Source organism: Anolis sagrei, chromosome 4 (assembly GCF_037176765.1).
Source record: "Anolis sagrei isolate rAnoSag1 chromosome 4, rAnoSag1.mat, whole genome shotgun sequence".
In the NCBI taxonomy this organism is placed as follows: domain Eukaryota; kingdom Metazoa; phylum Chordata; class Lepidosauria; order Squamata; family Dactyloidae; genus Anolis; species Anolis sagrei.
In genome coordinates, this window is record NC_090024.1 from 40079623 (window position 1) to 40095375 (window position 15753).

Sequence of the window (15753 nt, forward strand, 5' to 3'; positions counted from 1 at the left end):
TGCCATTTAAATCTTTATCTTGGCCCATTCATGCTGCAGACTAATAGTGCTATTATTTCATTTTTAACAACCATGTTTCCATTCCATGTAATCCTTGGGCTTCTAGTTTGGTGAAGCACTAGAACTCTCTGGCTAAGACTTCCCTGGGACATTTATGCTGGGAGGCAACATCTCTTAGATATGTTGGGAGTCTCCCCTACAGGACCAGAACTTAGTTGTATAGCAGTCTCTTGATATCTGCTGGATCCTCAAGTCCTATTATATACAATGATATAGTAAAACTGTGGCCCTTATATAAAATAGTAAAACCAAGATTTGCTTTTGGGAATTTTTTGTAGGGTGAGGATAAGTAGTAGGTGGATGAATTATGGGAGTTGGCTGTATTTACAAACAAACAGGCAGCTGATGCAGTTGACTCTTTCCCAGATAAATAAAATATTTTTCTTGCTAGAGTTTCTGAAACATTTTTAAACAGGATCACAGCAAATACTTCAATCAGCTCCATACCTGAAAGAGTAGGTCAAAAAGGTAGACTCATTATCATAACACCCCTCCACCCAAAGGTCTCTTTGTCTCTACTACTTTCAAATGGAAGCATCATTTTGAGATCAACCTGCTCTTGGAAAGATCTATTTTTGGTCTTTACTGGTGTAGCCCCTGACTCCACCCCCAAATTTCCTCAGCACAGACCAAGAGACAGACAGCTATATGACCCTTCCTGGAGCCAACTGAACAGTTATTTGAGAAGCAAGAGGAAGGGGATTAGGTATAACACTTTATACAGGCTAAATATAGCTATATTGGATTGACAGAACTTTGGAGAATGGCATATGACAGCAGGGTAAGCAGGCCAAACACTGACATGCCACATTTAAACTCTGCGAACAAGGTCTAAAATAGAGCTCATGAGTTTGTTTAAGCCAGAGTAAGGACGTAACCAGTTTATCTAACTTGTTTTTTAGCAACTTGATCTGCAATAATGACTTGGTACTTTGTTACTTTTTTGCCTGTAATACAGTACAGAGCAATGGGGGGTTTACTTGTTAGCAATTACTTAATGTGTTGAGAGTCTGAGCAAAAAAAGAAAAGTGTGTGTGGGGGTGGCTCTCTGTCCCATTCCTTTGTGGGATTTAGGAAATGCCAACAACCAGCAATGCAGAGGGGGAGAAGGAGGCATACTGACCTGTCCTAGAAACTCAGGATTGCTGAAAATTAAACTTTTTTTTTAAAAAAACCCCTCTTCATTCTGCTCAAATGAAAAATACCATTGCCAGCAGTACAAAGGCAAAGAAACTCACTATAAGTGTGTCTGACTTCCTTGCTGAGCTGGATGCTCTAAACAGCAGGTTGCTCCGAACCACAACAACATGAACAACAGAGCAGCAGTTTTGAATTTTACGTAGATGGAAGTCTTATATCCAACTGGATTGTATGTGTGTGGAGTATTTTCCAGGCCATCTAAGTGGGAAGAGAGTGCCAATAAAGAATTCCTTTGTAATATCTTTTGCAATTTTCTCAGAAGTTCCCAGACAGAACATCTGGAATTGGCTTCTTTCAGTGCCACATTTCAAATGAGTTCATTCCATTCTTGCATCTTTTTGACACACATCAAAAATCAGAAGTATAACTGCAAAGATTTTGGTATGCAATGATATATGTTTATATTTCAGGATTTTATCTTGACTCTTAATAACAGGTCTTCCCAGTCTTCTGATTTCTTGACTTAAGAGTCTCCATTTTGAAGAATTACTTAGCCAAAAATATAGAAAATTCTCAATTATATTTTAAAGTTTTTTTATTCATTCCTAAATTATGCTAATGATATGTGATTATTATTTTGTTCTTTTTAAAATATTCATTTATAATTCTGCTTTTGCACTTAAGTTTCATCAGCATTCATTCCAACTCTATTTTCTATTAGTAATATGGTGTCATCTTGTAACTTAAGCAGTTGACATTTCTGCCTCCAATTTTTATGCCTCCTTCCACCAATCCTACTCCCACTTTCCATATGAAGCATTCTGCATATAAATTAAACAGGGTGATAAAATGGCCCTTGCCATTCTGTTTCTCCATATTCTCTCCTGACAGTGGCCTCTTGATCAGAGTATAAATAATGCAGCAGGTTAAGCAAATGTTTTTGCATATCTGTTTCTTTTTATAGAGCAATCCATAATTCGTCATGACCAACATAATAAAAGGTTTTACAAAAGTCTATAAATTGATTTTGTTCTGAAATTCTTTGATCTAGCTAATATTCTAGTTCTTCTTCCTGTTCTGAACTCAGCTTGGATGTCTGGCATATCCTCTTCCATATATGGTAAAACAATACAATACAGCGAAAAATCAGACGCAATCACAGAGAGCGGGCCACATGTACAGGTAACATTAAAACTTCAGGATGAGATAGAATAAAAACAGGTATATGTGTAAGGGAGAAACTCATGAACGATGGAGTAGTGGAGACAGGCCTTTATACAGGCTGGAGGGAGTGCAAACTGAGGATAAACATTATGGGGGGAGTGACAGAGAGAGATGTAGGATCACTCTCCAAAAACGCAACGGAAAAGCCAAGTTTTGAGGTTCTTCTTGAAAGTTTCTAGGGTGGGGGCTTGCCTAATCTCAACGGGTAATGAATTCCAGAGTCAGGGGGTCACAGAAGAGAAGGCCCTCTCCTTCGTTCTCATCAATCAGGCCTGTGATAATGGAAGGAGTGAAAGGAGGGGAATAACTTATCTTGCCATTAGGATAGGTCAATAAAATACACAGGAAGAAAACTATACAGGTATGACATGAATTTGGATAACTTTAACTACTATGATATAGAGGACTACAAAATGGCAAAGAGAGACATGGGGACACAAAGGGAATGAACTGGTGTGGTTAAAGATCTTTTCAGTTTATGCATTCCTCCAGATGTTAGGTTGCAACTACTAGGATTCCTCACCACTGGCTATGCTGGGAGTTGCAGTCCAGCATCATCTACAAGGCTGCATGATTCCCACTCTTGTCTTCAGAAAACACAGACAACTTCTCACACCATGAAACCCCCGATAGGTAGCAATGAAATTTGCACTGGCGATTGGACTCTATAGAGCTATCAATCTGATAGGTCAAATAAGGAGGGAGGTAAGCCAGTAGGAAAACAGGGGCACAGTATATCAATTCTTGTCTGTCTTATCTGCATATGCATGTTCCTCAGCTTAGTTAAAAGGAAAGGGTTCTCATTTATGGTGGGCCACTGCTTATCACCAAAAAGGAAGAAATGCATCACTAAAGAAGAAGATTAAAATCAACACATCTTTGTAAGAAGTTAATTTACATAGATGTAAATGTGTAAATAACTACTGCAATCTAAAAACAACAATACTGCAAACATGAATCTATGTGTTTGCTGAGTTAGGTGTTAGCAATTTCAGGATCCCAGTCTCTTTTATCTTTGAACGAAATTTGTGTAGACAATACTTTCAGAAACTGAAATGTTCAAACAGAGGATGTTCTCTGTAAACCAGGACAAGTAACTTCTATCTGTCTTCTGCTCCTCTCCCCTTTTGTGTGGCATCTGAAAGATTGAATGACACTTCTAGGCTGCCCAAGGCTTGTTCCAGCTATCTACAATACATGTGTGACAGGCCATTTATCTACATTACAGAATTTGGCAAGGAAATAAAATAGCAGGTGCAAGGTGACAGAGAGGTAGCAGCAAAAAAGGGAGAGGAGAATGGAAGGTCTTTCGAGGGTTGCATAGGACACTTCCACTTTGATGAAAGGCAAATATCATTCAGTTCATTATATTTAAAATCAGAAGTGTTACAAAAACAGAAAAGGGTTTGCAAATACACAATAAGAATGTCAAACAATAACTGGTTAGCTGCCCAAGTAAGAACAGTCACATAATAGATTGTCAAGCAAGATACTTCATGTATCACATGTCCGTACTTTGATCCTTTATGCATAAACATTTACAATTTCATATTCTCTTACCATGAGATCACATCCACCTGATCTATTTATGCCAATCTGATTTCTTAGACAAAGTGCAAAGCCACCAGGTAATTTGGACTAGTTGTGATGAGCTGCGCTTTAAAGACTAATAACATAACTGGACTCTTGATGCTAATTTAATATCAATCCAAAGCTACACACTAAATATACTATGCATTAGACTTCGTCAGACTACTAACATGCAGTAATCTGTTACTGCAGAAAGCTTTTTGTAAGTCTAGTTCTCGTGCTGCACTGAAAATCACACCTTGCTTTGCTAAACAAAATTGGCACACCAGGCAACTGACAATAAACAATGATTGTACATTTGTCAGTTAAAATACTCCTGATTTTCCCCTTGTGCTGGCTGATTTTAATTCCCATAAACAACTCTATACGTTCATGTTAAATTGTGGCAGTGCTTCAGACGATACGCTCTCGTACAATACTCCAGATTCCTTCCTTACAAGGGGGTGGAGAAACGATGGAAGTGGACTTTCAGAGTTATATTTGATTCAAGGAGGCAAGTGGTTACCTCAGATTAAACGAAAATTAACAAACATAACAAAATACAACAAAACAAACAAAAACTTGGAACCCTAGACAATGATAGCTCGATTATACAATTTTAACTACCATGGCTCCATTCTATGGAATTGGGAGTGTGGTGAAGTTTAGGTAAGAGCATTTATAGCACTTTCAATCAGACCTATCATACCCCACCAAACTAGAAATTCCAGGAGTCCATAGAATGCAGCAATGGAAATTAAAGGGTAATCATAATTATTTAATCGCGTGGTATAAAAGGGCCCCTGGTATCATGTAAGGTGTGGGAAAAGATTCTACATCACAATATATGTTTTGTAACTTATAAATACATAGCTACATTGAAGAAATGCAACAAAACATTGTTAATGAAGTGCAAAGATATACATTTGGCATGAGTGCTCCAATGTGCATCACACATTGATCCAGATGTGCAATGGAGAGTTATTCAATGCACATCAGTGCCCATTACACATTAAGCCATGAAGCATCCATCACTACTCTGGCTATCATTACAAAACAGATATTTCCATACAATGTCACAGTTAACTCCAGTTGAATGTGGAACTACTCCGTTCAATTTTGTATTCATGTAAAGACATTTAGAAATATGTAAATCTCTAGCAGAATGCCAGTTATGGGCATTTGTTATCACTTCAAAGCTTGGCCTCTGTACAGTCTAGGCACTTGAATTCTATTTCTGTCTGCAAATGGGATTGTAGACATTGGCAGGTTTAGAATTATAAATGCACTTATTACAAACCTTTGGTTTTATCTTCATACAAAAGCATAATGACAGAATCCGCTGAGAACTCTTGTTACTAGATGGCTGACGCACCGGATGAATAAATTATAAGCTGTACACATGCTGCAAATGGGACTGGGTAGAATTACATTTGAGATTAATGACCTGGAATAGGGTGATCTGAAGTATATGGTAGAAGAAAGTTCTCAAATGACAGGTATGAGAGCTAGAAGAAAACAGCTGGACTCATGTATTAATTGGTATTTTAGAAATAGGAATTATGCAGCCTTCCTGACACAGTTAGCCAACATTGGCTAGGCTGGCTAAAGCTCTTGGGACTGGGAGACCAAGAGACAATCTTGGTATCGATCTTTAGGATCTGCTATCATCCCTGACCTGTTGCTTTGGATAACACTACTTGTACTTGGAGCAGATCATAAGATTCATTTATTTAAAGAAAATGTAAGGTGGCATTATTTGCAATCCATATTTTGCTAATTCAAGATGTGTGGAGTCAGGAGTGCACTGCAGATTTGCATGTGCGTATTAAACTAATATACAGGATAGTAAGCTATCTTTGTAAGCTGCTTAAGAGTCTCCTTGCATAGAGAAAAAACAGGGTAGAAATAAACACCATCATCATCTTAGGCGAAGATACAGGACATTATTCGTGGCGAAATATATTCTCTATATAGGGTCCCAGTGATATTCACATTTTTGTTCATTTCAAATCAAAATTTATTTCCATATCCAAGTGAGATTATTTAATGTGGATATTTGATTAGTTTATTTGCTCCTCAGATTTTTATGAACATTTTACACAGAAATTTTGGATGAAATCCAAATTCTTTGCTATTATTGCTGATGTAAAAAGTATATGAGGTGAACATTTCTGCACAATGAACGTATCTTTGATACAGTATTTTAGAATGTCAAGGCTTCCTTCCTCAAAAATTAGGAAATGTGTTACCATTCTTATATCCCTAATATATTCCTATAGTAGTCTAACTAATAGTCTAACTAGGTGGGTCAACATAGATTCATAAGGAGCAATGAGCAATCTGGGCCACATTTCAAAAATGATTTTGAGGTCAGCACAATATAAATGCATTTTTTAAAAAGAAGAAACATAAATATAGTACAGCTAACTTTATATCCAAGGCAATAACTAAATAAATAATCACTAATTACTGCAGACTTTAAAAAGTGAAAGGAAATTAACATCCAAACATCCAAAGAGCAAACCCGACATGGAAGTGTGGAGACGAGCAAACCACAGACCACTTATTACAATGTAGGCTGAGCCCCGCCACATGCACAATGGAATACCTTCTTATAACAACACCAGAGGCACTCCAAGTGACCAGCTACTGGTCAAAGGACATTTAAAATAATGCCAATTTTTAATCTTTGTGTTTTCAAAATACATTACATCTGTACACTTGGGCTGCTTCTGATATGATTAAAAATATCCAAACTGCATATAATAATTCCTTGTCAGGAAATCCATCCTGGTTCCTATTACTCAACTCTATTAAAAATAGCAGTGGGGACCATCTGATACAGATCAATGATCCTTAAAAAAAACTGAAATAGAATCTGAAGGGATCTATTGTGCAGATAAGAAAGTACTATGCACCTACATGTAAAAACAGGTCCAGGCTGGCCTTACTGGTTCTGGTTGCAGTACTGTGATATTTACAAAAAGAAACAGATCCATTTTCAGAAATAGCTATACTGTAGCATTCTTATACAAGGACAAGCTTTCAAAACAGCAATAAAGAATGTAAGTGGTTTACTGCAAAAAGGAAATTGCCATGAAACAGTAAAAATACAGAAACAGAACCATTAAGGAAATAGCTTTCCATTTCCAGAGAGCATCCCAATAGCATAGTAAACGGACTATGCTTAAGACATGGAAAAAACATTTAACTCTCTAATATTTTCCAGGTCTTGCTCTTTCTATGCAAAATAATTTTCTGTGTGTTTTTTTCTTCTGTGTGTTTTTTTCTTATATTCTAACTTTCAATTAATGCAGGTATCTGGCTAACTATCAAACACTAAATCCAGTACCATATTTACTCACGCCTAACACTCACCGTTTTTTTGGCTAAATTACATTGCTAAAATTGAGGTGTGCATTAGATTCAATACTGCATTAGAACTGGACACAAAAAAAGTCTGTATTGTTGGAGAAGAGATCCCAGCTGGGGACAAAGGAGGAAGAAGCAACAGTGGCGGCAAAAAGACTGGTGCAAAGTCCAAACAGAGGGGCACTGCTTCTCACCAGGCTTTTTGTGACCACCACTGTGTTACATTACATTCAACTGCAAATCTTTTTTTGTAATGCACACCTTCAGAACTGAGGTGCGCATTACATTCGATGTCGCATTATACTTAAGCAAATATGGTAAATTTCAGATAAAATACATATTCCAGTAACAATAGAAGCATGCTTTAAGTAGTTTTGTGATCAGACTAATACAAAATGTGTTTTACATTGTAGTTTTGCCCAAAGAAAATTCAAATACCACACCAAAACTATGTTTAAAAGCACGTTATTTCATTCTGTACATTTTATTCTAGGCTGGTGTTTCACCTTCTCTCTCTACATGAAAGCAGAAAAGCAATCTAAAAGAGCCTTTATCCATTAACTGTGTTAATTGAGTTGTTTTAAAAAAACTAGAATTGGCTATTTAATGGTCTTAAAACTTTTGTTATCAAGTAGATCTTAGTTATACTATCAAATATATTCTTAGGTATCAAACAGATCTTAGCTATACTAAAATTTGTTCCAAAGTGCCTTGAGTTCAATACTGAAGGAAGGGAAGGGGCATATAAATTAAACAAACAAACATCAGAATGAATCAGTAGAACGTTTTTCTGATCTTCAGAAAAAAAACTAAAAACGTAGATGTGGGACCAAGGTTTTGGTGCAATACGTGAATTGGGAATGGTGCAATAATAACTGGAATGTGGGTTGTTGTAGGTTTTTTTCAGGCTATATGGCCATGGTCTAGAGGCATTCTCTCCTGACGTTTCATCTGCATCTATGGCAAGTATCCTCAGAGGTAGTGAGCTCACTACCTCTGAGGATGCTTGCCACAGATGCAGGTGAAACGTCAGGAAAGAATGCCTCTAGACCATGGCCATATAGCCTGAAAAAACCTACAACAACCCAGTGATTCCGGCCATGAAAGCCTTCGACGATAACTGGAATGGCCTCAAATTATGATATCGGACCATGTGATTTTAATAATTGGTTTTAATGTTTTAAAATTTGAGATGTTTTAGTGTTTTGGTTTAATGTATATGTTTATTCTGTTGGATTTATGTTTATGTGGCATCAAACTGTGCCTATATATGTGAGCCACTCTGAGTCCCCTTTGGGGTAAGAAGGTCAGGGTACAAATGTGGTAAATAAACAAACAGTGTAACAAGATTGTTTCTTGTAATTTTTCCCCTTCAAATTTGGATATCTTAAATCTACTTTTTATATTTTGTTCATAAAGAAAGCAATGAAATTGTTTATAAATCCAGTATTTCCAACCATTTCTTTTCTTAGTCCATGGTTCCTGGCTTGGGATTCTTGAAATAATTCAAAAACATTTCAGCTCACAGGAATACATTACTATTAATAGACTACATTAAATATCTATGCTAACACGAGAAGCTAATGACAATACAGGCATACCTCAGTTAACAAAGTCTCTGACAAAGAATGTTCTTTTTACAGTCTTTTTATGTCTATCTTTATTCTTTTTGCCTTTGCTATAAAGCTTTCTGTTAAAGAGGTAATGCTCTGAAATAGAGAGAAAGTGGTGGAGTTTTCATGAAAAGCTAAATAAACTAATACACAAAATACAAGTACAGCAATGCCATCATTTTCTAATGTTTCAGAATTCAATGTGTTTCTGTTCTGTCTTCCAGGAGCATAGTTTATGTTGCCTTTTAGCTGCATGGGATAGCATTCCTTTGCATTACCCCAGGGTTGCTATAGACCCAGCAGCACCCTGGAAGTTAAACAATATCAGAGTCTGGAAAGCCAGGCTGCAGGCCCTCTGCAATTATTGGTTTAGAAAGTATCTCTTTGGGTTAGGAGTCCACCCTTTTTCCTGGGGTTAAGATCTCCATTTTGGAATCTCCCCTGCCTCCTTCAGTAGAGAAAAAAGCTTCAGATGTGCTGTTGGTCAGACAGATAGCTCTGAAAAACCATTGTGAGTACAATTGTGATACCGAGATAGATAGATAGATAGATAGATAGATAGATAGATAGATAGATAGATAGAATAGCAATTGAGAAATTGAGATAGAAAAATACTGCAGATGCAGACTGTAGCCAGGAAATCAGAAGATGTTTACTTCTTGGGAGGAAAATGATGACCAATCTTGATAAAATAGTTTAGAGAGACATCCCACTGGCAATGAAGATCTGCATAGTTACAGAAATTGTATTCCCTATAGATTAACTATCTTAGATATGCAGCTGATACCACTTTGATGGCCAAAAGCAAGGAGGAGCTGAGGAGCCTTATAACCAAGGTGAAAGAATGAAGTGCAAAAGCTGGGTTGCAGTTAAACATAAAAAAACCCCAAGATTATGGAAACCAGACTGGTTGATAACTGGCAAATGGAGGGAGAAAATGTGGAGGCTGTGACAGACTTCGTATTTCTAGGTGCACTCGGAATGCAGCCAAGAAATCAGGAGACGTTTGCTTCTTGGGATGAGAGCAATGACCAATCTCCATAAAATAGTGAAGAGTATAGACATCATACTGGCAATGAAGGTCCACATGGTTAAAGCAGTGGTATTCCCTCTAGTAACTTATGCTTGTGAGAGCTGGACCATAAGGAAGGCTGAGCAAAGGAAAATAGACGCTTTAGAACTGTGGTGTTGGAGGAAAATTCTGAGAGTGCCTTGGACTGCAAGAAGTTCAAACCAGTCCATACTCCAGGAAATAATGCCCAACTGCTCACTGGTCACTGGCTATTCGAGGCAAAGATGAAGTACTTTGGCCACATAACGAGAAGACAAAATAGCTTGGAGTAGATAATGATGCCAGGGAAAAGGAAGAGGGGCCGACCAAAGGCAATATAGATGGATGTTACACTTGAAGTGACTTACTCGACCTTGAAGGAGTTGGGGATATCGATGGCCAACAGGAAGCTCTGGTGTGGGCTGGTCCATGAGATCACAAAAAGTCAGACTTAACTGAATGAATAAGTAACAAATTTATGATATACTTTAATTAGAACTCTTTCAGGAACTATTCAAATCTAAATATGATATATTGTATCCAATTCCAGTTTTACGTTAACCTAGAGATGGGGAAAACATGACACTTCAGAATGTGTCAGACTGCACATCAGTCTCGGACCATTGGCTATAGTGGCTAATTGGATTTCTAGTCAAACAAAACACGGAGAGCAACACGTTGCCTGCCCTGCATTAGCACAGCACACCTCCCCTTGGACAGAATATTACACATGATTCTTATCTTGCTTTGGTAGCTGTGTATTATGGAATTTATGATATGTTCTCCATTTGTAATGAGTTCTCCAACCTTGTCCATTGGATAGAACTTAATTATACTAAATGTGACAAATCTGAACTAGGAACCAATTACATATTTTACCTTTATAGTTGGTTCTTTATGTAATCATGAAGCAATGTATCACAACACGTTTTCTCCCTTCATTTGCATTGCTGCAACAGTTCCATCCTAGGATGTTTCACAAGGATAAAATATAACAGGATTAATCCAAACACATAAATTCTTCATTGAAGAAGGAAAAAAAATCTAATACTACTGGAGTCGTATCAACAACATTTCTTCTGGAAGGAAACAACAGTTACAAGAACATGCATAGAGGGTATGGCAGGAGCCTGTCTCCCAGAACAGTGGTACTCTAAGAGGTGGTTTATACTGGTAGTCCACTACTTATCAGTTGCCAACTTCTAGCGAACTTCCAGTAAAGAAAAGAAAAACCATAGCTAATATGCATAAATATAGCGCTGGTCCCTGGCACATTGGAGAACTATAACTGCTAGTATCCCAAAAATGAGATAGGCCAAGTAATTTGTTTTAGATAACTGCCTCTCAAGTATTAGGTATGGAGAGTTGGCTGGGTTTTCTCATCATGTGCCAGTGCCCAGCAGCATATTTGTGTTCATTGTCCAAAACCCTTTCTTTCTTTTCTAGAAACCTGCCATAGATTGGCACCCAATGGCTCATGGACTGGCAGCCACCCATGACTTTGAGTAACACAGACTGGCCTGGGAACTAGAACAGCAATCCATTTGACATTGGGATTAGCAAATCTAGCTCCCAAGTGAGCCAGGATTTCAATTTTCCATTAAGAAAATCATGGTGCTTTTAAATGAAACATTACTTTGCACAGTACTGGTGACAGCAGTCAACAGAAAAGCCAGATGCCTTCTTAATCAGAAGCCATTAATTGCTCTGAACTAAAAACAACAAAAAAGTGGAGACACAATACTGCTGGGAAAGGCAAGCAGTCAATTTAGACTAATGAATGTGATGCTGCATTCCTGATAGCTATTAATAACAGTAATATTTTGAGTCATGCTTTGTTAGCATCCATGCTGTCTTTTTGAAACACAGAGAATCCTTCATGTGTGATTGCATCGCAACTCCCATCTGCTCCAGAAAGCAATGCTATTGAATCATGGATGTTTCAGTCTAGAAATATATTGGGGGGCACAAGTTGCCTACCCTTATTTTGAAGTGCTGATGGCAGAGAGAAGCAGATGCAGACACACAGTGTTCATGGAGATGCTTAATGAAAAAAATGGAAAGAATAAAATTTTGTATTGTTAAGAAGTTCTTCAAGGTTTCATCATTTATTACCAGAACTCTCTTTCTAAAGACTCCAGAATTTGACTTGGGATTTCTCAAGTATCAGATATGGAGTGTTGGCTGGGTTTTCCCACCATGTGCCAGTGCCAAGCAGCATATTTGTGTCCATTGTCCAAAACCCTTCCTTTCTGTTTGCTACTGAGCAATGGCTTCTCCTCCTTGTCATCCTCTCCCCTTTCAGGAACAAGACCCAATTACAACCACAGACCCAGCAGCAAGGAGACAGAAAGACCCATCCAGCTAGTTTGCTATAGATTCCTGTATCACGATGCCCAAGCCAATTGCGTAGGCGCAGAACAAAAGAAGTGGTAGGAAATACCTGCTTAAAGAAAGGCTTATGGCATGTAAAAATCTGACTAAAACATAATACAGCATTAAAAAAAATCCCAGTTCATTTTAGGCTAAACAACTGCTTTGTCCATCTAGTTATCTGCATTCTACATGTTCTCTCTTTGTTTTTTTAAAATAACACTACATTTTTAAAGCAATACTGTACTTAAGGATTGTTAAGTCAAAGCCTGCTTGCTTCTGTTGCTATGCAACCATGGAGCCTAGTTAAGACAATTATTATTTCATCAGGAAGTCCTCACCCTGCCTTTTTAGCTCTCTTTCCAGCTGGAATACATTTATGACTTCATTATTACATAGGTCATTAAAGTTCTTATTGCAGCATTCTTCAAAAGGCCATCCTGAGAATATACATGCTCCACTTGAAAGACAGACAGGCAATTAAAGCAATGTTTTATTTTCTGAACCCACGTCTTTTCTAGCTTCCAGAAGCAACACAAAACACTGCTATACTTTAGCAATGTCCAAATGTCATCCTCTGAGAATCCTAGTAGTTGCAGTCATGTAACAAAGCAGACAATGCTCTTTAACAGACCTTGGCACATGTTACCCGAGCAAAAATAATTACACTCAAGAGTGAATTTGAAGCACTGAGTTGATAATTATAAGTGTTAGAATACAATTATTGTTGCTTGTGCCTTGAAGCTGTTTCTGACTTACAGCAACCCCAAAGGCAACCCTTTCGTGGGTTTTCTTGGCAATACTTGTTCAGAGAAGGTTTGCTACTGCATTTGTTCTAGACCAAGTGAGTGTGATTTGTCCAAGGTCACTTAATAGGTTTCCATGGTTGAGTCAGGATTCGAATTGTAATCCAGTGATCAGAACACTGTATCATGCTTACTCTGAAAATGTAGTATAGGTTGAGCAGCTCTTGTCTGAAGTTCTGAAATGTGAAATACTTCAAAAGCTGAAATAGTGACATCTTTGCTTGTTGATAGTTCAAAGTACACATAGTTTATGCAAAAAACCCCTTTAAATACTACTACTACTACTACTACTACTACTACTAATAATAATAATCCTTTATTTGTATACCGCTCTATCTCCCTGAGGGAACTCAGGGCAGTTTCCAGCATGGTAAGCATACACTTACCGACATAAAAACCATACAAAATCATTATAACTATATAAACATAGTACTATATGACAAGCACACATATTTAAATTAAAACCAATCTGTTACTCATTATATTAGGTAGCTCAGCTTCCAATGGCTAAGATTCCAAAGTGGGCCTCGACAACTAAGAGAGGGCTGGGTTGGCATGATGGAGTAAACTAGGGCCAGGGAGTGGGTAAAGTGCAAGCATGGTCTACCTGATTATCAGGGTGGGGCCTGGATCTATTATTTTCAAAGTGTGTTGCATAACCACAAGAGGGCTGGGCCAACGAGGAAAACATAGGGCCCGGAGAAGTGGATAAAGTGCATGACAAGGCCCTAGCTACTTAAAGTATTATGTATAAAATTACCTTCAGGCTATGATTATACCTAAATGAAATTTCTGTTTAACTGGGCCCCACCTCAAGGATATAGACATACAGACATGTAAATATTCCAAAATCCAAATATATTCTGAAATGAAAAACACTTGTGGCCCAAAGCATTTCAGATAAGAGAACCCAATCTATATCAAATGAAAATACATCTCTAGTGGACACTTTCAAAATACATAAATAAAAATTGAGCTTTATGCACACCAGTTGCCCTTATCTTCTGCCAACCAATAAACATCTGCCAACAAAATGAGAGCAGCTGAGGAGTATTTAATATTGTTGCTCAATGTTATATCCAACACATAACTGGTGTCTGTCCAGATCTGCACATGAAGCCACCTGAAGTCAATTAGGTATATTCATTCAGAACATTCTTGCCTACTACTTACAAAGATCCAAAATTGTTTAAAAATAAAACATATCCCAGTGTAAAAAGGGTTTTGTTGTAAATGAATATTTTAGTCTGTTCACATCATGCTAGTAACATGTGGTCTAGCACTCTTCCTCTTTTGGCAGATGTGCTATTTTTGTTTTTTCTGAGTGCCTTCAGAAAGGCTCTCCTATTCTCTTCCTGCCAGTTTTCAGATATCACACAGCTGGCTGCCCATATTCTAAATGGTGCCACATTAAAATTTTTCCTAATTACAGCTCCTGATGCTAGTCTGCATACAACTGGACGTGGACTAGTATACACAAATGATTCACAGATGCATAATATAAAGAGTCTGGCCTATTTGAAATTAGACACATATAATTAGATTTTACAAATAGCATGCTCTATCAAGAGCCACTATGTAAATATTATGAGTAAGACTGTGTCCAAATTACAAATCTCAATATTTTCAATTTCTCAGGGTAATTAAAGAAATGTAAAAACAAAAACCCTTAAATATTTAAAAAATGAGTGTATGTGAATGACTCTGTTGGGAGGTGGGGGAGGTTTCTAATATCCACTTCAAGTATGTGGCTGTATTATTATGGTTTTTGTTGCAGCTGCTATGTGCTTTCAATTCAACTCTTACTTATGGTGACCCTATCTTAAGAGTTTTTTTTTTTTGAAAGATTCATTCAGAAGAGAAGCTATTGCCTTCCTTTAAATCTGAGAGTTCAAGACTTGTCCAAAGTAACCCAGTGAGCTTGCATGATTGTGTGGTGATTCTTATCACAGTCCAATACCATACCATACCAACCATACCAACTTTTAAGTTCTTTACCAACTTTGGTCACAATTCATTATTTCCATTTTTTCTTTATTTTGCTCCTATCTACTTGGCCCCAATATCCAACTCTCTCCTGCATAAATCACTGTTACCTGGAGAGTTTTGGCAAGAAGTCTCAGTTAATGTGAAGGGATATTGCTGTTTTGTGGCTCTTGCGATGTTGTGTAATAGTCTAGTTTTCCCTAAGAGATACTGAATTGGAAGTAAGTCTTGAAAACATGTTATCAAATTGACTTTTGGGTTTTGATTTATTATTGTTTTATTATACTTCATCCATCTTTCCTTCAAGGTATTCAATATGATCTGTATATAGCTTATAGTCTCTTTGGCCAAATAATTAAGAGAGCAGAGAAGTCACATAGACTGGGTTTAACATTTATACTCAGATGCTATTTTGATAGTAACACAGAAATCCCCATGGAGTGCCATGAGCTCAATCAGGCTGCTGGAGGGAAAAACAAAAGAGGATATCCAGGAGAATGGTGTTGACCCATCCAGAGAATGGGTACAGGGAAAGAGTACAACTCAGTAGCAGAAG

At 37.5% G+C, this 15753-nt stretch overlaps 1 protein-coding gene across 4 annotated transcripts in view; it reads right to left on the reverse strand.

The window, feature by feature from the left end:
* PKIA (cAMP-dependent protein kinase inhibitor alpha) overlaps positions 1–15753 on the reverse strand; it is a 46974-nt gene that overhangs the window by 3795 nt on the left and 27426 nt on the right. The gene's annotated exons all lie outside the window — the stretch shown is intronic.